Source organism: Ptiloglossa arizonensis, chromosome 3, assembly GCF_051014685.1.
Source record: "Ptiloglossa arizonensis isolate GNS036 chromosome 3, iyPtiAriz1_principal, whole genome shotgun sequence".
Lineage (NCBI taxonomy): Eukaryota > Metazoa > Arthropoda > Insecta > Hymenoptera > Colletidae > Ptiloglossa > Ptiloglossa arizonensis.
Genome location: NC_135050.1, coordinates 11,792,710 through 11,818,048, shown reverse-complemented (window position 1 = coordinate 11,818,048; position 25,339 = coordinate 11,792,710). Strand labels below are relative to the sequence as shown.

General features: G+C 49.4%; 2 protein-coding genes across 2 annotated transcripts in view; both read left to right on the top strand.

Moving 5' to 3' along the window:
• The window catches only part of LOC143144447 (uncharacterized), a 570,964-nt gene that overhangs the window by 484,326 nt on the left and 61,299 nt on the right, over nt 1-25,339 (top strand). The gene's annotated exons all lie outside the window — the stretch shown is intronic.
• The window catches only part of LOC143144446 (uncharacterized), a 241,881-nt gene continuing 225,919 nt past the window's right edge, over nt 9,378-25,339 (top strand). Inside the window, exon 1 of the mRNA XM_076306852.1 lies at nt 9,378-10,454. The gene's annotated coding sequence lies outside the window, so the exon portion shown is untranslated. The remainder of the gene's footprint in view (nt 10,455-25,339) is intronic.

The following is a 25,339-nucleotide window of genomic DNA, read 5'->3' as shown; positions in this document are numbered from 1 at the left end:
CACGGGCGTACCGCGCGATGCACGGCGTGTCGATGGAAAATTTGTACCGCGGAATTACCCACCGAGCAAACGATAGAGACGTTTACGAAATAAGTGTTCATTGTGCGGCGCCTACGAACGGTGAGCGACAATGGCCGGCGGCGGTTCGATAGCGTGTTCATTGACACGGGGGTTTCTGCGATACGTAAATTGAAACACGTACGGGATACACGTAAGTCGCGCGAGATCGCGAGATCGCGGCGGCGAACCGGTCGATACACGACCAGTCGCCCGGTCACTTTAAAAGTTAAGGATCAATCAGTCGCAGGCATTGTTCCAGGCCATTGTGCAACGACGCCGAGTTGTTTATGGGCCGAAACGCGTAGAGAAACGATAATAATAATAGACGCACGGAACCGGTGAGAATAACAATGAAGCGCGCGCTCCGGTCCGCCGCGATCGCAATACCTCTCCAAGGCAAAAGGTTCGAGCGTAAACTATCCACCCTTTTGCCCCACTTCGCGTGAAATTAGAATTTCGACGAACGAGCCGCATGGGCAAAAATACGAGAAACCCACGGTTTTGTTTCGCGTCCGCGTTGTAAAACATATTCGAAATATTTTCGCGTTCCTCCGCTCCGTTCGATAAATATTTCATCCGTTCTTTGTTCGTTGGTCGCGATCCTCGCTTCTCACCGATTTCCACGCATTTGTTGGGCGAGAACGCGAAAGATGGCTTCCACGTTGGCCGCGTTTCGATCGCGATCCATGGTCAACCGGACGCGTTCGTCGAGCATTATGCGGAGATAACGGAATATTTCGATGAGCGCGTATTCCGCGTCGCGACGTCGACGATCGATCCAAGGAGAACGTTGCGGAACCATCGTTTTCGATTGTGTTTGAAAATTAAAAATTCGCGCGAGACGTCTTTAAGTGAGAGAAACAAAATCTGAGAAAGGTGGCGAGAGAATCGAAAACGTGAAACGAATAACAATTTTCTATTACAAAGTACCGAATACGTCGTATTCGAAAATATCATCGCGCGTGACAGATCTTCGAACACGCAACGAATAATCCTGTAGCGTGATTTTTCAAACAAAATTGCGTTTCTTTTCTAAAACGTGATCCAATGTAAACATAGCATCGACAAGCGCGGTATCAACAAACGGTGTCACCGTTCGAGCGTTCTCACGACATTCTCTTTTTTTTCTAATTTTCTCCCTTTCTCTCGAAACAACGCGACAAAATTTCACGATACTGCACAACAAGCGTGACAAGAAACGGGGAGAATTCACCGAGTCATATGCCTGTACACGACCAAGAGCCCAAGAGCAACCTGCCCGACAGTCACGGGCTACTCGCTTAAGGTGAGTCATTAAAAACGTCTCCCAAGAAACAAAAAATGTTCTTGTCGTTTTCTCGAAAGACGACGAAAGAATTATCGAAAACGAGTCGAAACGATTCTCGGGTTCCTCGGGAGACGTTCTCGAGAGTTCCGCGGGATCTTTTCATTGTCAGGTTTAGGCCAAAAATGGTCATTTTTTAACATCCTCCTTTGTCGCTCCGATTCGCGATCAGGAGTCATCCCACCACCACTGTTTGCGTTTCTTCGACCTGAGCGACCGTCGTTACCAAGAATATATACCTAACCGTGAAAACAAAACCCGGCTGGCAGAACTTTATCCCATTGTATTCGATTCATTGTCCCCTTTCGACCGGGTTGTTTGAGTTCCAACGGTTCCGACAAAGAATTCTCTACTCATGCTTTGTATATTGATAATCGAGGGTCCCAATTTTCGAACATTATACGAGACACCACTGTACTCGACACATTTGTTGCGTATCCGCGATTGAACGTACGAAGTTTACACTCGTGGATGTGCCTAGATCGAACATAAATTTAATAAGATCTCAATGAAAGGAACGTCACGATAGGATCACGACGAACCGACTTCGTCCGAGGACTCGATATACCGAGACTCGAGAGAAGTTAACCGAAAACGTATATTCTATACAAATCTTCGTTCTTGGAAGATAAGTAACCGAGAATCTGAATACTCGAACCTCGGTTAATTGGAATCCTACTATACATTAGCAACTACCCGATTTGCAAGAATCTAGATTAACGTTGTCACAAAATTCAACGATTTACCTAAAATCTACCATTGCGTACTTTGGTCGAGGATCTGGCAAACGACAACTCCGCGTTAAGAAGACCAAAACGACCTACAGACCTACTACCGAGACCTCGAAGATTATCGGTAACTGAAATCGTACATTCATTGCAAATCGAGTTCTTCGTTTTTGGAAGATAAGTAACCGAGAATCTAAATACTAGTACCCCGGTTAATTGGAATCCTACTATACATTAGCAACTACCCGATTTGCAAGAATCTAGATTAACGTTGTCACAAAATTCAACGATTTACCTAAAATCTACCATTGCGTACTTTGGTCGAGAATCTCGCAAACAACTCCGCGGTAAGAAGACCAAAACGACCTACAGACCTACTACCGAGACCTCGAAGATCATCGCACCGCACAGCTGCAGAGGTAGAAGGGGTACCCCATAGATGGGCGACTTCTCTCTTCGAGACACGGTCCAGTCATCCAATTTACTTATCGTAATTATAGTTTGCAGATTGTAAAGACCAGCTTAGCCGATTAAAAAGAAACCCGTTGATCGACGATCGTCTCGTCTAACCGACACCCACCTACCGCGGTGTCGAGAGGCGTTCCCCTTTTCAACTCGCAATCAGAAAACTCGCGGAAACGGTCTCGATCTCCGTGCGATACACGCTACAGAGATTCGTCCCCGTGAAAATTACACGTAGCAGCTACTCCCTTGGCCAGAAAAAAAAAGAACTCGAGTCGCGCGCATAAATAGCGCGGCGCGTGCCGCGGAAAAATTATACGACAGTTTCAAGCGCTTCCCTTGAAGTTGGATAAAATGATTACTCCGTTTACTGCCGAGACTTCCCTCTGTCTCTGCCCGTCTTCTTCCACGCCTTTTCTTCGTTCTTCCTCTTTTTTTCTTCTTCTCCACCTTTTTTTTTTCAAGAACAGATTTCACAAACCTCGCGGCAGATGCGGTTACTCGTGCTTACCCCGGGATACTAATAACGAAATAACGACGAAGGAGAGCCGTGCAATTAAGTCGCGCGCGTCGGCCCCGCGTTTTGAAAAGATCCCCGGTTCTCCTTGCGCCGATGAAAGAAGAGATTCGAGCACGCTGCGCGTTCTTTAACGTCCGATTCTAATTGCCGCGCGCTCGTTTCCTACCCCTCGATCTTGTTTCGGTATTGTTCACGGATTCGCCTCTTCCCGATCGAATCCGATTCCATCCGAGCTGCCTCGCCGCTCGAACAATCGGTAGCTCTATTTTTGTAATCTCTCGTTCGCTGTTCGTTTACACGAACGACTAATAACGAAGGGGAAAATTAACCGGTAACGAACCTCCTCTCCCTTTCTAATTTCGACGAAAGTTACAGGGTTCGTTCGTGCTACTGAAAACGAGCGACGAGCATGTTCTTTTCTTCGTCGCTGTAAGTCAAGTTCAAGGGACGAAACTATCCTCCGGTGTCCATTACTTTCGACCACGCGAACTCGTAAAGTTTCATAAAAATCGGGGGAAGCGGTGTTCTGTGTCAGTGTCATCCCGTGTCGAGATAAGGTCGAGTCTGAAGTACAAAAGGTAAAGAGTTTCTAACTCCCGTTTCAATGTCGGTTTCAATTTTACTCCGCGTCTTTCGATTCGGGTTCAAATTCAGTCACGGTATTGTTCGCGCGGAACACGTACTTTGTTCGTCAGTTGCAACGCGAAATAATAAATGTTGGATATTTATTACGTACACGAGTGAGTTTACGGTTTTCCAGGATAGTAGGTATTTTCTAGAAAACCGTGGGAAAGAAATAAATGAACGATCAATATTCACGTAATTTCTAATAACAAACATGGAAATATCTTGGCGCGGTTCGACCGGACCCGAGCATAGTCTTTCGAAGGTTACTCAGTATGCTCGGAATAAAATCACTCGTGCGAGTGAGGGCACTGGCAGGCTATCCCCACTTTGGTCCTATTCGCTCTCGCTGTCCCTCAAAAGAGAAAGTAACGCGACGCGACGCGACGCGACGTGAAGTGGGCGTCCCGTTTCACGCAATTCGGGAGTGGGGGAAATGGCCTCGAGCGACCGATTTATTTCGGTTCGATCGAGCCGTTAACTCCCGCACTAGAAATAACGTTTCTTCTTTCGCGCGAAGTATTCGTGCGGCGTCTAATCGCGAAGGACACGTCCGGGATTCGCGTTTTAAGATCGCTCGGCTCGAAACGCGTAGCTCGTCGCAGGTCAACGACCAATTACAATTCTCCTGGCTTGCGGCCACTTTTCATTTGCTCGTTTTGTTTGCGGGTAAACAAAGAAGAACGCAGCGCACAACAGACGCACGGACTGCACCGCGCCACGCAGAAGTGCGTTCGACTCGTTTATCCGGGGCTGCCGTTTAATTCGTTTAATTATTTCATTATTAATTACTTCATTAATTGCGATCGCGTTCTACTTATTCCGGGGCTGTACGCGGTACGAGGATACGCTGGGAGGGGAGGAGGGGCGCGCGCGCACAACGAGATCGTCATAATGCACTTTTAATAATTAACGCGGTAAATAGTAACGCGAATGAATTATTTCGCTCGTGTCTGAAATGATTAAAGTATCGAAGGGTGGACAGCGGAGGGAGGGGCGAACGGGGGAGAAGGGGAAGCTGCCGTCGCTTTTTGGACAACAATGAACGTTTCGCAACGCGGAATTCTGTCGTTGCGATTACACGCGCTCAAAATAATTAGGGGATTACCCACTCGAATTACTTCATCGTTCCGTAAGGTGGAAACCCAACGAAGTTGCGGAAAATGTGCGATTTCATATTTCGTAATTTCGCGGCGCACTTTCGCTCCGGAACAACGAGAAACGGAACGTTGACGTTTAGTTTTTAGATGGTTCGTTTTTGAAATTGTCACTCCGGGCGAACGAAAGGAGCGCGTAAACGATAAGTTCGCTTCGAGGACAAGATTTGGAGCGTTTCGTTCACCGAACGAACCAACCTGATCAATTCTACGCGTACTTTGGAATGTTAACTCAAACGCGTGCGTCTGAGCATATGTGTCGTATATACTTTCGGCTACGGGCAGCGTTCGTACGCGGGTGAAATTTTTTACCAGCCTTGAACGCGTGCGTTTTACGGTGCGATCACGGGCAGCACGTTTGGACAATATGTTGCGCGAGGAATATATTAGTAACAACATCTCAGGACAATCACGAAACGAGCGTATAATCTAATAACCTTACCCTTGGTTGGATCGGGGGGCTCTGGAATACGAGACAAATATCGATGTTACTTTAATACACCACGGAGATCGGTACAATGGCAAGAAAATTCTATTCAAAGGGACGTAACGATGTACTTATACGAGTATTACTTGGAGCGATATAAACTCATCTTCTTTATTATCCAAAATCAGTGCCACTTACGAGCATATAAATACGAGGAAAGAATACTTTCGTTACTTTTTAATTTACGCGTTACGTCTTTCCACGTATTCTCTTCGACGATATAATTTCTGTCATTTTTACAGTTGCATCGTAAACGATAAACGCCGCACCGATTAGAAAAATTTCAATTCCCATATTTTTCATTTTATCTTTACGATAAGGTCGTCGATCGATCGACGAGATTCTCCCGATCGAAATAAGTCCAAACACGGCATAAATTGAAACAACTTTATCACTGTTCTATTAATTTTCTCTATTTGGAGTATGTAAATTAATCGCGAACAAAATCCGTTCGATTTACGTCGTGTTTGGACTCGTTTCGATCGGGAGAACCTCGCCGATCCGTCGATGCCGTTACCGCAGAGATAAAGTGAAAAAATACAATTGAAATTTTTGAATACGCGTGATTCGTTATAATGCGCGTAGCGTCCCTTTAAAATGCTCGACATCGACCGTCCCTTCTCCGCGTTGTATTTCTCTCTCGCTTACCTTCTCTATGTTTATTCTCCTTCCTTGCGCAAAAAACTGAAAACTTGTACTTTCCTGAAAACATCGCTTAAATTTAACCAAGCACGGCTGTGCATTGATTTTCCGCGATTAAAGCTACTACAATGGATGCAACTCGACGCCCTCGTGTTTCCTCGGTCCTCTCATTTCGTTATAAACCCCAGAAAAACGCATGTTCCATACATTCGGTACATTTGCAACCCGAAGACCGGATGTGCTCTCGCACGTGAGAACGTTTTAAAGTCGAAACTCTCGACTACGATTTTCAATTTCTTCCAGGACCGATCTTGTGTCTCTCTGCAATGCACACGTCGCACAGTATCTCGTTTCGCGGTAACCGTGATCGAAGATCTTCGCGGGCCTGCTTAATTTTCGCTGCAACAAGTGCACTCGCTAAAGTCGAGCCGCTCGGTGGATGAATATAAATAGATGCACGATTCTAGCTACCCGCTGGTTCCAGTCGTCCCGTAGTTGCCGCGTACGTGAGAATCGGGGTCCTAATTTCCATTCTGGACGCGCGCTCGCGACAACGTCGTCGCGCGGACACGCGCGCCTTCGAATTCGCGAACGTGTTTCCGCGCTCGAGGGCCACCGCTCGGAAGTCTCGGAGCGTGTTGTTCCAAGTTTTCGCCGGAACCGCGCGAAAGTGAGCGTGCACGCTGACAAAAACGAAGCTGTCCGGCAATTGGATTAGAAGCGGGCCCAGTTCGGCGAAACGCGCGCGCGTTCATCGGGACCGAAAGAATGCTGTTCCGCTCGGGGATCGCGCGATGATTCGTACGGGGGACCACGAACACCCGAAACTGTGGAACGATGCACGAGATCGATTCTTTTACGTTTAGGTGTACACAAGGTAGCGTTACACATGGTGGTTCGGAAAGGGTCCTGTGTAGATGGAGCGAACATCGAAAGGAACGTAAACAGAAGAGCAAGATTTGGATAAATCATTGTTCAGTTACACTCGAGTGTTACCTGTTTGTCCAACGCGTTGAATAATTATTCTTCGAGAGCCACGATCAATATTGTCCGTGTTAATACAGTTCGTACAAGGTGACGAGGGAAAAGAGTTCAAGCTTTCGATTTATGTCACGTTTACCTTTGCGAAGTGACTTTCACGTATTGACATTAGCGATCACTTTTTTCTCTCGGACGAGTACTGTGGGTCTGCGAAGTCTTGGATGCCTTTTTTTTTTAAATAACGAAACTCGTCAAGGTCATCTTTGACGCGAAACGTTTTCTGAATCGAGCATCCGTTTACATACATCCTCGGTAATACTCGCGATTGTCCATCGACTTTAAACTCCAACTTTTGTCGAGCGTATGCTCGGTTTACTTACTCTACATTATGCACACCCTTTGCCCGATGCCAGCGTTTAAAGCCGACCGTTGGGTCTCGAATATGCGTTCTCGAACCCTTATGTCGTATTAACGGCCAAATTGAATTTTAAATTAAACCACGGGGGCAAGGTTTAAACATCGCGACGAAGCACGGATCAAACGTACGGTCAAAGTCGACTGTAAAGATCGAGTCCAACGGTGTAACGCGGGACTCGTCTCCCTCGTGTTAACTAGTTTGTTACCGCGTACTAGCCTCGAAGCCTTTGGTGACCAGGACCCGGAATATTCAATCGTCGTACGACTCAAATATCGCGTTCGATTGGGCGTCAGATCGAGTAATAATATTTGGACAGTACCTCGAAAGGTTAGCCAGAAGGGGTCGATCGAACGTCTGTCGCTCGAACACGGTTTCACGTGTGTCGAAACGGTGTATGTTCGTCAAGGTTCGTTGGGATATTATCGCGACGGTGTGCGTAACCCAGTGCGAAAACAAACGAGGAACCGGTGAAAATTTTCATTGCAAATTCGTGGACGTTGATAAAAGAGCATCTCTTTTCTTTTCTTTCGTCCCGATTGAAATTTTTGAATTTCCCGGAGTGAATCGCGGAAATTTACGAAGCACGGATATCTAACTTTGCGCGAAACGAATCGTCCGTTGCACCTGGGAGGCGTTTGCGTTTCATCGAACTGGATCAACAAGGGTGAACGAAGAAGGGACGATCGAACGAACGACGCGAAACGGTCGCTCGCAACGAAAGCTGCTGCTGCTGCTGGAAAAACGAGAAGGAGTTACGTTTCATCGTCGAGGATAATTAGCGAGGGGGGCACGGTGATTAAATCCGTGGCTTGGAGCGCCGCTAAAAGACGCGATACGTATCGAAGACATCTGGAACGAAATATGGTGGGTCCGCGGTGAACGGGACTCGTGGTTGGCCAGCGATAAGTGACGTCGCGCGACCGATGGGTGGGGCAAAGAGGCTGAAAGTAATAAAAATAAGTAATTACTCGGAGTAATCGGCCACCATTCTGGATTCTCGGGGACCGCGGTCGTTCAATTAGCTGAAAGTGTTCTTTCACTTTCGCGGTTACCGCCGCGACCGTTCTCCGCTACATTTAGGAATTCGTGCCGCGAAGGACGCGATCCGATTCGCGACAGGGAGTGGACGGGATCGGTAAGTTCGCGGATCGAAGAATCGCGACGCGGGGACCCGCGGCTTCGTCTTTCGGCTCGGGTAAACGCATTACAGATTGGGTACGCAAAAAAAGGCGGCTTAATAACGCTGACCAACGACGAGCACCGACCGGCCCAGCTGTCCTCGTCGTCGTCGCCGTCGTGGAACACGGACGCACGGAACGGTGGGTGGGGGAAGGCAGAGAGGCGGAGCGTAATAAAAATAAGTAATTACCGCGAGTAATCCTCCCCCTCCGTCCCTGGCCACCTCGTCTTCCCGCTTCCACCTCCCCCTCCCACCCCTTCGTCGGCCACCCCACCACCTCCCTCCCGCCCCGTCCCTCGTTCTCCACGAGAGTCGTTCAATTAACGGGAATACTGTTGTCTTCCCTCACTACGTTTCCCTTCCATTCCCCCTCCGGCAGCCGGAACCCCATCCCACGCCCAACGTCCGCGAAACCCGCGAAATGTTTCACTCGCAAAGTCGCGTGGAGTGTGGAGTGCGCTCTCTGTACGAGCGAGGTAGGGCGAGAGAGGGGAGATATCGATGCCCCTCCTTCACTCACGCCCCTGACGTCCATCTATCCTTCCCCCACCGCGGTCGCCCTTTCCGAGGATCGTGTGCGCCATCCCTCCCGCGCTTCTCGGCCGGCTTCCCCTACTCCGTACGTCGAGTATCCCCACTCCCGTTTATCCGCGGCGCCCCCCGTTCTCCCCGTGGCCCTCGACCGCCCTGGACAGCAGCCGCGCCGCTCGAACCCGTGACGTTCTCCCTCCGGTACGCTGTACGGTTCGTCCAGTGGTGGGGGAAGGCTCCGAAGCCCCACTCGCTCGTCTGCCGTCGTGCCGTGCGGTTCGTGTCGTGGCTCGTACGGGTTCTGCGTGTCGCGCGGTGTGCTTCGCGTACGACCGACACACAACTGCTCCGTTCAAGTCGTAGGGCTCTTTTGACAGCGGTTCGCGTGCGCGTTGGGCCTTCTCTTTGCACGATCTATACGCGAGTACCGTAACCGAGGTCCGGCGTGATCGTCGTCCTTGTCGTTCTCGTCGTTCTCGTCGTTCTCGTCGTTCTCTTCGTCGTCGTCGTCATCGCGCGAGCTGGCATCTCCGCGTGGAACAACGTCGTCGTGCCGACACACGTCGTCGTTGTCCTCGACGTCGTTGTCGTCGCCGCGGGAGGATTTGTGATTCGTTCTCTGCCCCCGTTGCTCCGCGGCAGGCGCGAACAGAAGGACCCGATGGAGCGGAACGGAAACCGTTGACCGTTAGTCGCCGGGCTACCTCGGATTACCACCGCGGAGGAAACGGAGTCCGGTGGACCGAGGATCCTCACGGTGGAGGTCTCCGCTCGAAGATCGGCCGTATCATCGGCCGGGTGAGAGACGAACAGAGGACCGCCGTTGGAGCGTTACAAGAGTCGTTAGGTGCGGGTTTCGCGATACGGAGCCTGGAGCTTAAGATCAATAATTCGACGAGGAGAAGACGCGGGCTTTCCGAGCGAGAAAGGCCCGTCTCGCGTTTTCCGGGCACCGCGGGCTCGCGCTCGCTCGCGAAGCGACAGGGACACGCAACGAGGGACCGTATCCACCGTGCTACGCGAGAAAGGATTCCGGGTGGCTGGGACGCGTTGACACCTGTCTCGGGTCCGCGCCCGGACACCGACGTCGATCTTGTGAACCGTCGCCGATACAACGAGCGAGTACACGCTCGCATCGTGGAAGAATAACACGGCATCGTACACGGTCGGTGTTTCGTCGCGGGAGTGTCCGAACCGTCGATAGTAATCATTGTGACCGGGATAGTGTATTTTTTGGTTATTGTTGTTGCCCGGCCCGCGGGCAGCGGGCACGCGGAGCTTTGAGGGAATATTAACGCTTCGACCCCGGGAACATCAGCCTACGCATGCCGTGGATCGAGGTAAGAGACAATCGAATCGACACTCTCGCCATTACCACGGACAATCGGGAACCACGCAAGACCGTCTTTATCGGGGCTGACCCTCGTTCCTATCGCTTTTCCGTTATCGCTCGGGGAAAGGGAGAGGGGATGGACGAAAAAAATCGATAGATCGCCGATAAACGCTCGAAAGCCTCCTCGACAAATTGAAGTGGCGACGACCGATGGTGTATCGGATCGGGACGATCGACGACCGTGGCTAGGTGGAACTCGTCCTCCCTCCCCCCTAACCTCCCACACCCCCTACCTTCATCGATTGTTCAGGTGTCCGTTGACAAGTGTCCGCGATCGGGGGCCCGTCGTGACGTGCTCGTCCACCGTGCCGACGAAGACGATTCGAACGGGTCCGTCGCGAATCGCGCGAGGCTCGATGCCGAAACGACGATGTTCGCCGGTGCGGCAGGGAGGGGAACGGGGGTGGGTGGGGGGTATCGTGCCAACCGGTGGGCACGGGAAGACTGAGAGAAGAAATTTCCGTGTAAGGTCTCGAGGTTGGGGGCACGCAGGCGCGTCCGTCGCCACGTGGTCGAATGCTGATCCGCGGTTAGCCGAGGTGTTAACCTTTTTCGAAAATCGAGGATCAGCCGCCGCGCTGGCGGACGGAACTCTCCGGCCGGTCCGCGGCCGCGGCCGCGGGGGAGGATGTACGGTTGGCAAAACAAGTAGTTAGTTACGTGAGCGCTGGCAGCCCGCCAAACGAGCCTCGAACTTTGAAATTGCGTTCCGCGAGGCTTTCTTTCGCCCGTGCGATTATGCGCGCCCGGAGATAGGACAACGAGAGGAGAGGGCCAAGCTTATATTCCCTGACGGTATACACGTGCCCCCTCACCGCGTCCTCCCACCCCCCGTTGGTTCCCTCGCCGTATCGCGGTCCCGCTTCGCCCTTGCGTTTCTCCGTCTTCTTTTCTGTAATTCGCGCGGCTATCGCCGCTGTATCTCCTTTCTGGCGCGGCCAATTAGTTTGCCAGGCGCTATCGCGGCTGGTGGCAGAAAGATAGCATCGGCTAAAATGTAATTGGGTCCTTATCGAGCAACCGAGCTTACGGATTTCTGGACCTGCTGCCCCGGTGAGCGTCGCGCCGCACACGGAGCCAGCTCCCCTTCGATTCGATATCGTTTCGCGTGTTATTTTCTCTTCTTTTTTCTTTTTCTTTTCGTCCTTCGTTTTTCCTTTTCGACCCGCCGTGTCGAGAGACGAAGATCCCACGAAATCGAGAAAACAGTTCCGTGGATTTCGTTCCGTGGCGCGAGGCGCGGAAGGAAAATCGTCGAAGGTCGTGGGTCGCGACCTCCCGGGGGTTCGTCAACGGAGCCTCGAAATTGGCTCTGTCGGGTTCGTCGTTAATCTCTGGAGAGTAACCGGGAGTGCTCGAGCGACGGGTGTGGGGCGGTTTGGCGTGGATTCGGAGCGGGGGAGCTCCTCGTTCCTTTTATCGGTGATTCTCGGCGCTTGTATCGCGACTCGACGTCGGTTAACGCGTTTATTTCCCACGTTCTTGGACGTTGTTTGTATTCTCGTTGGTACGAAACGGCGACCCGGAGACCAGGAACGCGCTCCGCGAGAATATAGGACGCGCGCGCGCGCGCTATTCGAACGATGCGCCGAAGCGGCGAGACCGGAGTGGGGGAGACTCGCGGAACTTTTTTTCTCCGAGAAAGGGCCTAACGATAATAATTCTATTATCGGGATCGAGGACCGTTCGGATACGTAGGAACAATACGCGACACGGAACGATCACGGTTGCAACAACGTGTTTACAAAAAGGGAATTCTTGCCGCGCAATTACTTTTTAGCGGCGCGTCGCGACTCGACGTGTTCCACGGTGGTGGAAATCGATCGCGAGTTCACGTTGAACGCGCGATCGATTCGTAACCGATGGTTCGTCCGCGCTTTGAAAATCTGCCTTCTCCCTTCGAATCGACCCGCGAGCGAACGCGTACACGATAGTTGGTCGACCGCTTCGCGCAAGTGTACTGCTTTAGTTCATACATTTTTCTATACTATTCCGGGAATAGTATTCGGTAATGCGTTTAAAAAATTATTCTTACCGTGTTTGCGAATACCCTGCCCTCGCGACCCATCCAAAGTGAACCGTCACGCGGTAGTATTACGCGAGTACCGGTTACGTTCCAACAATAACGGCCGTCTTCGGTATCGATTAATTGGATCGCAGATATCCCGCGATATTAGCCCCGGGCGATATCTGGTCGTCGTTTTCATCGTCGAAACGCCGCCGCTCCGTGCTGCCGGACTATTTTTGACGAGTACGCCCGTCGCCGCGACACTATCGATAGCATAATTTGCCCTGGCGCGAACGCGACGCGATAAAGTATTCCCGCGGCGGTAATATCTCGACTCGAGGGGTTATTTCGGTTGGCCCGTGCTTTGAGTCGACGTTGTTTCCTCGGTGGCTGAACGTACGCGCGAATTTAGAGCGATTCGGTTGTACGGGACACAAACGTCTCGGTGAACGATGCTCGGATCGAGGCTACGTTCTATCGAACGTTCTCGTACGGTTCATCATCGAGATTTGTTCGAGCGAGTAGCGTTCGCGAGCGTTGAACACAAGGTACTCTTTCGATCGTTTTCATTTTTTAATCTCTTTCCGCGGCGGTGTGGGAAAAATCGAAGGATTCGTGGCGATCTTGAGACGTTCGCGGTGATCTCGGGGATACGAGACACGATGGGACTATCCTTTGAGAATTTAAAGATCCCGTGTATTTGTACCTAATTGTGGAATTATCTATTTTTTTTACGTATACTGGGATTTCTATTAGGTAACTCTCGTGAGTATTTTCATTTTCGAACCGATTTCTGCGAAGACGCGAGAAGAATTGGAAGATTAGTATGCAATCTTGAGATCTTTGAAGAGATCTCGGAAATCTGAGACCCGTTAGACCTGTACTCTCGAGAATTTAAGATTCGCGCGTGAGCGTAATTACTTTCTTCGTAGATTCGAGAATTTCTATTTGTGTATCGCTGTTAGGTTAGGTAACGCTTTCGGGTATTTTCATTTCAAATCGTGTATGTCTACGCCGGTGTAACAAGAATTGGAAGATCCGCGAGCGATCTCGGGATCATTGAAAAAATCTCAGAAATCTGAGACGCGTTAGGCGCGTACCTTTCGGAATTTAAGGTTCGGTGTCTTCTTAAATGTCACGTTCAAAAACCATACGTAAGCACAATTGTGGAATTACTTACTTTTATACGCTAGAATTTTCATGCGTCCTATCTCCGATTCGATGATCGGTATTTTTGCACGGTAATTAAAAGTCCACGTGAAAGAATCGACTATCCATCGAGATAATCGCGTTCTCTGCTTTTCACGCGACGTTTTCCCTCGATTGTAATTATTTACGTCGATATGCATTGCACAGCGAATTACACCGAACTTTGTCTCCGTCGCGAAGTGGAACGTTTGCAACAAATTGCAAGCGAACCGAGAAAGTGACTCGCGTAAAAACGACCGGAAATAAATTCTTCCGTAGTCGGGTAATTCTCAAGAATTACGGAAAATCTTTTCCCCGACTTCCGAACCGTTTTGTTTTTCTTTTTCTTTTTTTTTCTTCTTTTTTCACCGCTTTTCCCCCGCGAACGAGTTCGCCGGTACTTAAAACGAGTTGAGCTCTCGTTCGCAAGTACACACTCGAGATATCCGTCAGGAACCGGCGATGAAAAAATAACTCGGGGATCCGTTTCCTTCCGACGAAAGGGGGAGAACGAGCGTGAACGTGCAAAATGTCGAATCCGCCGACTCATTGTTCCCTACGCGGGCGCGCAGTGTTCGTTAATTGGAATGTTTGACACCTGAATGAGATCGTAAAAGTGTAGCCCGGGACTGGACGAAAAAAGGCGCGAAAACGGTCGTCGGGTCGAACGCAGAAGGGATGCGGAGGAGGGGGAGGCTGAGATGGGGGGACAGCCGAGCATCGTAAAATAATAAATTTGGTCCTCGACCACCCTGAAACCCATAACCAGTCTCTGCAACCTGTCAAACGCTCGACCCAAATATTTTGGAAGCGTGAATAGAACTCGGGGTACCTGCCGGACCCCAAAACCAGGGATTTTGCCCCGGAACGACCTCGACGTTTGTCGCATGCTCGACGAGTACTTTGTGTTTTTGACGTGCTCGCGGTTGAAAAACGTACGAGACGCTCGTTTGGCTCAAAATTACCGAAGCTTAACGAATTACTTTGCGTTTTCGATGCGCTCAGGTCGGAGAACGTATAAGACTTCTTTTTGATTAAAAATTTCTAAAGCCAAGTAGAACTCGATGTTTTCGACGTACCTGTGGTCGAAGAACGCACAAATGAGGCTCTCGTTCGGTTCAAAATTACCGAAACGAAAAACGCACGAACAAGACTCTCGTTAGGCTCAAAATTACCAAAACTTCACGAACTACTTTGCGTTTTCGATGCGCTCAGGTCGAAGAACGTACGAGATTCCTTTTTGATTAAAAATTTCTAAAGCCAAGAGAACACGATGTTTTCGATGTACTTGTAGAATGCACAAACGATACTCTCGTTCGGTTAAAAATTACCGAAACGAAAAACGCACGAACAAGACTCTCGTTAGGCTGAAAATTAGCAAAGCTCGACGAGTATTCACTCGGTATCTTCGATGCGCCTACGCTCGAATAACGCACGAACGAGACTTTCCGAAATTTCGGAAAGTTTCTCGAGTATCAGACCCGGATTACAAATTTCTCTGTGACGGTGATAGTTTCGTACGAGTCGGCGATGTTTTCGTTTCGCGTTCCGTGTACCCTGGCGAGGAATAAAGTGTCGGTAAAACGGAGTAAATCGCGGCTTCGTTGGAAACCGGTGTAAAGTTGCTTCCAGTTTTTAAATCGCACACCCGTACGTTCGACGCGGCTGCAATTCAATTTCGAGTTATGTCTCTCTCCCTCCGCCCCGTAGGACGCGTTCGCGTCAAATGAAATTCAACAATGGGTCCAATTAAGTCCAATTAGAAGCGTATCGCGGCATAGAACCAGCTGTCGCGCGAGATAAGCCGTAGCCTCGCGGCGCGTCGGATTAGACGCGATTATTGCTCCGAACTTGATAATATTCGAAGCCATTGCGCATACGTTCCAATTGGAAAATTTCACCGTCTCGTCGCGACTCGATGTCCCGGGAAGGAGAATTTATTCCCGCGAAATAGAAATTCTGCTCCCGCCGATCAATTTATTGTATTTATTTAAATCGGGCACGGAATTAACCCACGCGGTACAACCAGGTTAAATCGGTATACGATTGCTCGCGATAAGGTCTGCGACTACAACGAGTTTCCTGTGTGCTCGATGTCCGAAAAGAATTTTTCGAATTGGACCGAAGTACCTACACATTTCGATCGAAGTGGTTTACGAAGTTATCGATTCTATCGAGACGATCTTTCTATTCTCAAACGAGACGAAATCAACGATACACTGCCAGTGCAAACTGTCCCGAAGACTGGCGGATCTCTCGGCCGTTTCTCGAATAAAATCTCGGGTCTCGAGAGCCTTTCGCACGGTGTGACCATAGCGCGGTTCGAAGCCGATAATAACGTGCCGTTAATTTTATAGGGAAATATAAATGTGATTTCTCGCGCACTTCGTCGCGTTACGTTCTCGTGGAACGAAAATCCGCGGTTCTTTCGACGCCGAGATTTTGTTCAGTGTGCTACTATCGTTTCGCAACGAGCTCCGGTTCGAGGTAAAAATGATCGATTCGAAAAGTTCTTTCACCCGCGACGAGACTGGTAGTCTCGAAGTAGACGAATCTACATCGCGACCGTAGCTGTTCGCGAAGTTACCGATACAACGAATACACGGTGGACAAGGATCTAAACGGGGTGAAATCAACGATATCCAGAAGAGATACCAATTTCAAAAGCGTTTCGTCGAGATAGACAAACGTATCCACGTTCGCCAAACTCGCTCGCGTAGTTACCGATTCTATGTCAACAACGTTGCGCAAAATATTTCGATGACTCGCGGATGTCTCGAGTCGTCGCTCGAAACGGACGATAACGAACGATAATCGACCCTGGGAATCGTTCACACTGGAAAATTACATTTTGTATCGTTTCGTGCGAAAGTGACCGTTGAATTCCGACGATTCGATCACGGCCACGAGTACTACGTATTCGAGCGCGTGTCTCGGCCTCGAGGCAGAGTCGAGATTTCGCGGCGTCTCGGATTTCGAATCGCGGGGATTATTTTTCTCCGTTTCCGATTTCGAACGGCGGTGATATTTTTCAAGCAGGTCCGCGAGACAGACGTCGAGCATCAAAACTAACGAAATTATGTTCCCCGGGAGACCCAGGCCGGACGGCGATCAATTTCGCGCGGAACGATTTCTAGCCTCGGACGGGGCATATTTTCCACCGAACCGCGTCTTACCGGCCACGTTTCAGCGACTCCGACTTATTATCGTGGATAGTGCCGTTTCCCTCTCTCCTTTCCTCTCTATCTCTCTCTCTCTCTCTTTCCGTCTCTGTTCGCCTCTCTCTGCGGGCTAGAGCAGACGTCTTGTCGTCCGAAAGTGGCAGTTTGCAATTAAACGACGATGTTATCGTAAAGGACCTGTAGGTCGGTTGAATGTACATGGCAGCGAATTAAAATGTAAATACTTGATTAAAGTTAATCCCAGCCAGGTGAATAAACCTGCTGTACGGGGAGACGGAGAATGAGAGCGGCAACGGAGGGGGAGAGGATCCGGAGAGCCGGAGTGGGGTGAGACGGGGTGGGGTGGGGTGGGGACGAGTGCTGTAGAGAACGGAGGGAAAGGACGAGGACCAGAGGGGGTGAAAAGAGAGAACGGGAGAGAGCCACGGTGCCGGCGGTCCTAAGGGGTGGTTTTTATTGCCGGTTTTTATTAGCTGAGTAGGTGTACTCCATTCTACCCCTACCGTGTCTACGGGTTTCCGCTGCCCCTCTGTCTTCTCCTCCGGCAGTGTCTAACTCCCCTCTACCACTCCGCGACCCCTTCTCCACCCGTCCACCCACTCACCCTCCCTCCCTACCTCTCTCTATCCGCAGAACGAGGCCGCCGCGACGCGAGGGGCGAAGGGCTGATTAAAACTAACGTTGCGCCAAGAATTACCCCGTGAGATTGAAAATTAAATTAATATACGAAACCCCTGGCCACCGGGACTAATTAGTTATATGATAGTAATTAAAAGTTAAGTATATCTTCGAGGGGGAACAAACATCGTTCCTACGAAGCGAGAGCACGCGGTTCGCGCGGCAGGAGCTGCAATCGGGAGGAGAACCAGCTAGTGGCGATGGTGCTGGGAGATAGGGGGAGGTGGGTGGGGGAGAAGGGGTAATCAATATAGGCGCTCGGAAATCTGAATCGGTTCGTCGTTTCCTCGGGAAGACGCAACGCGTTTTGCCTACTGGGGGACGAATTAACCGTACGAAAAATTACCAAGTGTCCCCACTTGGCATCGATGTCTTCGGGACGATCGATCGGGATCGTTCAACGATCGTTTCGAGCGGTTAGTTCCGCGCGTAGAACTGTCCCTTCGCGTCGCTTGTCGCGCGCTCGCAAATAGGTGCGTCGATGTCGATTGTACAGTATTTAAAATCGTAGATCGCGTTAACAGGGGCGGAATTTAATTTTCGCGTGTAAAAAAGTCGTTTGTAAATTTGTTACATCGATCGAGTGAAAATAATTCGCGACATCTATAAAGTATTTCATATTTTCCTATGCTCGTCGGGGCAGTCAAATTGCGTAATGGAAAATTTCACGAAACTTTGTCCTTGAGTCATTCCGGTGAGACTCGACGAGTATCGCGAAATCTCGTTATCGGTCACTGTTTTTCGGGTCGTTGTAAAAGTTCGAGTCGAGCCACGATGTTGTTGTACGCGGTAATAAATATTGCTGGGAAATAAATTAAAATAACTTGAAAGCGGATGCGTACGTGGCAGTATTTCCGAAGCGGTTAGAAGAATTGAAATTCCGGTGCGTGGCGGAACGAAGTTGGCATTGAAGCGCAAATCGATACCATGTGGCACTCGAAAATGTATCCGAGTGTACATCGAGCTTATAGAATCTCCGTGTGCGGCGCAGAGTGCTTCTTAATGCGTCGAGTGCCGCGTTGTTCGTTTACCAACGACATTTAAATTTTCATTTACACAGCGAGCCAGATTGTTCGCGCGCAATTGACGTCTATCGATTTAATAGCCTTCGTGGTCAAAGGGGAAGAGATTGTCGGCTTGGGAGTCGGTGCGTTAAAGCGCGGAATATACCACGAAGGTGACGTCGATGAAAAATTACACCCAAAAACGACAAAGACTGTTCAAATTATTCGCACATTTTTATCATACGCGCGAGTTGTTTTACCAGGTTTTCTTCTCTGTCGAACGTCGATGTCGTTGTCCGGAACGCTCGTAAAACACGGTACGTTTCTTTCGGGTTTAATTTTATTGTAAAAACCATGGTACGGTACGCGTCGAGGATCGAGATACCGAGTTTCGACGAGTCCGGGTGTCTTTCTCGACACGTTTCACAAAACCGCGACGCGTTCCAGAAAGAGATTCGCGGTCGCGTGTTTGTTTGCAAAACGCTCCCGACTCGTGATTTTCAGATTTCCCGGCGAGACGGGTGCACGCACCGCGCGTTTTCGTTGCGTTGGTTTAGGCTCGCTTAATCGCGCGAGCGTGTGGGTTTTTGTAACGCGCGTTTAATGGGTTGCCGGGATATTAAGTGCGCGGTTAATGAGAGCGTTGCATTATAGTTGAAACACGGGCCGGCTAATAAAAAATTTCGCAACGCGCACGGTCGCCGCGGTAACTTCGATAACGTTCTGGAAGTAATTAGAAAATAGTTGAAGTCTCCATAAATTTTCATTAGGGCAATAAAAGGGAATCCTGTTCCGCGGTCGCGGCTAAATTTCCACGGGAATATGTATATATCCGTGGTACCGGACAAATAGTTTCCTCGAGATATTTTCAATATGCGATTGGCCGACGGTAAGCCAATTGAATGCTTCGCGAGGTAGTGGGCGATAAATGAAATACCTTATCGGATTTAACGAACGAAAAATGTGTGCAGTCCGAAGCGAAAATCGGGGTGTACGTGGGAAAACAGGATAACGTCTCTGTTCGAAACGAGCGAACGAATATTTCTACGGCGAACGGTCCTTCTTTTTTTTTTTTTTTTTTTTTTAAAGAAACGATCCGGAACAACGATCGAGTACTCGCGTTTGCCCGATCCTTTCGATTTCGGTTTAAACTTCGATCGCCGCGTCGGTTACATACGCGAATTTTACTTCGTTCTTTTTTCATCCATCAGGGAGTGTATCGAAAGAAACGAAAATAATGGCGCCTTTTTAATTACATTAAGCGCGATTTAAACAAATAATCGAGTATTTCGAGTTCGGAGTTTCATTACTTTTAATGAATATTCATTATTTTTAATGAGTCCCCTAGAGGAGCCGTTCGGAGGATCGCGTCGATTCGACGAGTTTCGCGGAACCTCGGCTAGAAACGTCGATAACGCGGCCTGTCGCGGTCATTCGTAATATTTACGTACAGTATCTCGTAATTCGATTTCGGTACCCTTGTTTCGAAGAAACGTGCCGACAAACGCGTAAGTAGTTGATCACCGATCAACTTGACCGTGTAACGCGACACTTGGTCCCTGATGCTCCGTCTCGCTCGCTCTCGTTCTGTCACAGATTCGCTCGTAAGTCGCTCGTAAGTCACGAAATTAAAACACACTTATCTTTTATCGATTCATGTACACCAAAAAGCAATTCGAGTCTGAAGATTCTTAAATTACCAACATTTGAATTTATATTTCATCAAAATGTGCCGGTACTCGATACGTTGAACAATATGTTCAAATTCTTCGAGATCGCAGAAAATTGAGTAATTGAATATACGATATTACATTATTGGCAGATAAAAAATAAACTTGCCCAGCTATTATTACTATAAATCGAACCAGCTCGATCGTCGAGAACGATCAGTTTCTCAGTGTTGGGCCGAGTGGTTGCACCGATAGATTTTCTAAACCTGGAAGCATTGTTGATAATTTCAATCCACGTATAGCGAAGAAAGTTCAATCAGTACTGGTTTATCGTTCGTTTCTTTCGTCGAGCTTCTCCCGATCTCCGCTCGAGATAAAAATCTCTACCGGTCCCGGTTTCGTCGCTCGAAAGCGCGAATCACCGCAACGCGTTTCAGTTTCCTTCCAGCCGGTGTACCGGGAAACGTACCCGGGATAACCAATTTCGATAGTTTGGAGTACCGTAGCGACGTTTTTCGTACGAAGGACAAAATTTTGTCGAAAGAATCCATGCGATAACGCCGCGGCGGCGAACGAGAATCCCGCTTTGAAGTAAGAACCTCGCGCCGCGGAACGCAAGTTACTCGAAACGCGTTTTCAATCTCGCAAAGGCTGCGCGCCCGCCGCCGATTATATCCGTTCGATACTTGGCAGAAATTTTTAAGTATATTAGGAATACACTGGCTGCGCCTGAATTATTCGAATGCTTTCAAGAAATTGCAGGATGCATTAGCTTACATTACGCCGCTTCCATTACATTATGAATATTACTCCCCCGTATATCGACGAGGAAGCGGATCCCGCCGCACTGGGGTGCAACGGGTTTTATTATTTCTTGCGTTTCAGACGCGCGCCATTCACGAATTACGTGCCGCGTTAACGGAACCGACGAGAGATTTAGCGAATCCATTCGATACGACTCTTTTCGCATCGCCGCCGATTATTTAATTCTCGATGCCCGGGTGGGTCTGTCCCGACCCCGTCTCGTTCCGGCACGTTTCGGAGCTGGTTCCTGTCGATACAACGTCACGGTGTACAGGGTGATTCGATTCGTACGTATCTGTTATATTCGTCGTCGATTCGATGAAAATTTCGTACCCGTGGAATACACGGAACGTTCCTCGAGGTAACGCTGAATATTCTACGCGTCCTTTGTATTCGTAAATAGTGGAGGTCGCATTGAAATTCGTAACATTTCGTCCGCACGAGTTCTCGCGCCGAAGGTCGTTTGCAGGTCGTGTTCTCGCACCTCGTGGATTTCGTCCTAATGTTCGCTAATAAGCTGAAAAAACTACGGGCTCGTGTGGGAAGAAATTGAAGGTGACCTTGAAAGTTTGCTTCGAGAGAAAAAGACGCGAATCGAACCTTCTTACGGATCTGTCACGGACGACATTGAACGCAAGTTTGTCGTTCGTTCGAACGTGAAAAATTCGTACTTCGTTACGAGAGACTAGAGAAATTCTGCTGGATTCTCGATCGCGTTGATCGGGAAGATTCTTCATTCCCGTGTGTCATTAACTACTTCGAAAATTACGTTACGCGGGGACGTTTACGCGTGATTCTTCGCGTTAACTTCCACAAGGGTAAAGATTCGAGTGACGGATCTCGAGTGACCCGAGCAATCGTCGCGCGTGGGGGTTGCGAAGCGAAGAACCGAACAAGGAGGAAAGAAATTACCGGATAGGACGCGCCCTAAATTAGTTTTAAAGCGTTCCAGCGGGCGCCGAATCGATAACGAAAATACGGGGGGGAGGGCTATAGCGATCGAGATATTTTCGTCCGGGAATGTGTGTCCGATAGCGAAGGCTGTCTCGATACAGAGGTCGATTTAAAATAAGTACATCGATGGAGGACTGTACACGGTTATGTGCTTTCAGGTTCGTTCGGCTCCCTCCTCCTTTTCTTCGGGACGCCTTGGTGCATTAGCTTGAATACATCCATGAATATTATCCCGTACTTTGGTGAGGGTTTAGAAGGGTGTCTGAACACGCAGGGGAGGGGAAGAGACCGGCGAGGGGTCGGACGGTGTATAAGGTATAAGGTAGTCCATTAGCGTTAATATTATAAACGTTAGCTGCCCTCTGGCCATCCCCGTAACACACTCACGTGCGCCTGCGCTCTCCCTCCTTCTCCTCCTCTGGTTTCGTCTCGCTCGTTCCACCGCAGCAACGCCACCCCCTACATTCTCCTCCTTTCTCTCCTCTCCATTTCAACGACCGTTCCCTCGTACTTTCTGTCTCCCTCCCCGCGCCTCTCGTTCCCTCTCCGTCTCATTCATTCTTCCCCCTCCCCCTTGATGTTGCCATCTCGGTCGTTCGTTCGGTCGCGGACGTTTCGTTCTGTCGCTATTCCCCTCGCTCGTTCTCTCTCTCTTTCTCTCTCTCGCCAGCTCCATATATATTCTCTTTCTCTCTCTCTCCCTCTCCATCTACCTCCCTCCCTCTTACTCGCCCCGCCGACTCTCGTCTTTACGCTCATCGTCGTGCAAACAACACACGCTAATATACCTCTCGGCTGCACGAGGGGCGCGAGCGAGCGAGCGAGCGAGCGAGCAAGCGAGCGAGCACGACTGTACACGACGAACCTCTTACTTAGGTGTTCTGTTACCTTACTTTATCCCGGAGCCACGGTCTACAGGGTGACCGGATTGAGATCCGACACCGTTCGCTTCGCGACAGGTGGCCGATCCCCGAACTCGTCGACCTTTTCTATTACGCTCGAGCGTGCCGGGAGAAACACGTTGCACGATCGACGACTGGTCTCCATCGACGGACCATCCGTTTCGAAATCGAAGGATTCGCAACGAGAACGAACGTCGCGGCCAGAAATCCGAACGTTTCGATCGTACCTATAAACGCGTCGACGATTAGTTTCCTTTTTATTTTCCGAAGAAATTACCGTGTCCAGTGAACGAATCCTTGCGGAACAAACGACACGACCGGTCAATCTTCGCGGCGTGTCAACCGTGTAACCCTTTGAAAAGTGTGCACACACGCTGTCTCGGGTCCGTTAATACGTACGTGCGAAAGACGTGTATAAACGAGCCATAAATTTCTCTCGCAACGCATTTACTGTTTTACCAAACTGGTACAGCATTGTGCGTATTGTTACACGTCGCGTAGCAACCGATGAAACGACTGGGAATACTATCACCGGTACAGGGTGTACTGCAATTTGCGGGACGCGCTTCTCGAGTCGATAACCCAAAGACGGTGGAACAAGTTTATACGAACGTACGTCCTATTTGTCTCTGTTTACGAGATGCAACGAGTTTTGCGTTATCCGATTACCTCCGCGGAAGATGTTCAAAATGACCACCGTGCGTCTCCGAGCAAGCCCGTGGACGTCTCGTCATTGATCTGGTTACCTTCTCGACGGAGCCTGGGCTTTCTTGAATTCGTTGAAAAGCTTCCCCTATTGTAAATCGTGGTATTTCAACGTTTTCAATAGGCGTTGCGTACACAACAGACTTTAACCGTTCCAACGAGTGAGGAGAGTCCGCTCTGTTTACAAAAATTTCTTACGTCTCAAGGACGAACGCTGACAAGAACGTACGTTTACAAACCGTAGGACAGCTTTGGATGGACAACGACGAGAAACGAGGTAATAAATTTGAAAATGCAAAACAAATAACGTTCCCTCCGATCTGAAAATAAATAATATTCGTCTCACAGATCGTGGCACATTTGTTCTCTCGGTTACTCGTACAGCGATGTTCGCCGACACAATTATTACAATTATCGCACAATGGACGATACTTAGTGTCATTTTCAACGTAAACGCAACACTTGGCAATCGCCTATCGCGCTTAACGCCAACGCGTACAATTCCGACCGTGTGTGCGTTATCGTCGACCGATGGGTCTGCAACGATCCCAGTGATCGAGGATCACGTCGAACGCTCGAAAACGGAATACGATTTATCGCGATTAATTAGAATTCCGTCCGGATCCCCGCGCGGGTAAAACGAAATACGTGGATCTAACAATGAACGAAAAAAAAGTAAAAAAAAAAAAAATTGGAAATATTTTGCGTCACGGTCCAATAAACGAGCCTCGAAGGTTTCGCGCGGAAAGTTGCGAATTAACTCACTCGCGATCGTCCCGAATTTTCCATCGCGGTTACATCGGTGTTCCCGGTGAAACGTTTCGACGATTCCAGAGACGTCGAGGACGCGTTTTTCATCATTTAGATCGAAACACGATGCAAAGACCGGGCGAGTAGCTCCAGGGTCGCGGTCACGCGGACGGAGAACGCGTTCGTAACGATGCTCGGCCGCGTAAAGAGGAATCAACGCGTAGAATGTATCGCGAGCTCCATCTAGATAATCCGTGCTTACGCTACGCTCGAAAGCTTCTCCGCGGCGGACCCGGTTACACCCATTTCGCGCTATGATCCATCGTTAGAAGGCGGCGGCGAGCCGCTGAATTAGCGAAATCCTCTCGAATCGGAGTGGCCTGAAAGGTCCCCGGCCCCTTAGAGCTCCATTAGTATACATAATAATAAACAACAATCGCGCGGTTACACGCGAAATTAGGAACCTCTTAGCGAGCCAGCGTCCCGGGGATAGCGGACAGTGTCCGGTGGTGAACGTTGTCGTCCGGGCTAGGTATTCCCTGGAAACGTCTAAAAGCCACCACCGCGTTCTTATTATTCTTCCTTTCTTTCAACCGCTCCGGGAATGCTGTTTCCGCGCGGAGAAGCTGAAAGCTCGTCGTTGCCCTCGCGATCCACCGAACGAGATCCGTCCAATTCGTTTCGTTTACTTGTTTCTCGCCCGGACGCGATAACGCGACAATCGCTCGCGACTAATCCGAACAACGAACGAACGAATCGAGAGAATCCACCTCAATAGTAATCATTTTTCTTTTTTATCGAATTCGAAGGTCGAACGAACCGGGAGAACGTTTCTGAATTTTTAACGCGGAATTACTTATGCGCGATTACGTTTAAAAACAGCCTTCGTCTTGTACTTCCCGTATTCGCGATTAGGTAATTACTCGGTCGCGATACGTACGGTTCTTTTAAATTACGAACGATAATAACGCGTTATTAACGCAACGA